Raw genomic sequence first — 512 nt, forward strand, 5'->3', positions numbered from 1 at the left:
AAAAAAAAAAAAAAAAAAAAAAAAAAAACCTGGCTCGTATGGGAATCGAACCCGCGACCTTAAAAAAATAAATAAAAAAAAATTTGCCCCGTGTGGGAATCGAACCCACGATCGCCGAGTTTACTACTCCTGATCCAGCATGACTAAACGGAGGGAGGTAAACCGCGGCCCCTAAACCATAAATGCGATAAACCTAGCACCACACCAAGTACCAGTTAGTCAACTCTTACCCTACTAGAAAAAATTCTTTGTATATATACAATGCAGGTTACTATTACGCATGATCATGGTGTCAAAAATGGGCCGTGGGCCAAGAGGGTTCATTTTTTGTCTGAAAATGTAGAATTAAATTTATAATCGATTTTTGATTTGTTACCATCTCCATAACTTACGCACTTTTTTTTAAATAGACAAAAATGTTTGAAAAATTCATTATGCAAATTAAAAAAAATAGACTAATCATGTTACGGGAAACCTGGTGGTTGTGTGTTCAATTCCCACACGAACCATTT

Source organism: Anneissia japonica, unplaced genomic scaffold (genome assembly GCF_011630105.1).
Source record: "Anneissia japonica isolate Jap-2015-1 unplaced genomic scaffold, ASM1163010v1 scaffold287960_len3192837_cov198, whole genome shotgun sequence".
NCBI classification, from domain to species: Eukaryota; Metazoa; Echinodermata; class Crinoidea; order Comatulida; family Comatulidae; genus Anneissia; species Anneissia japonica.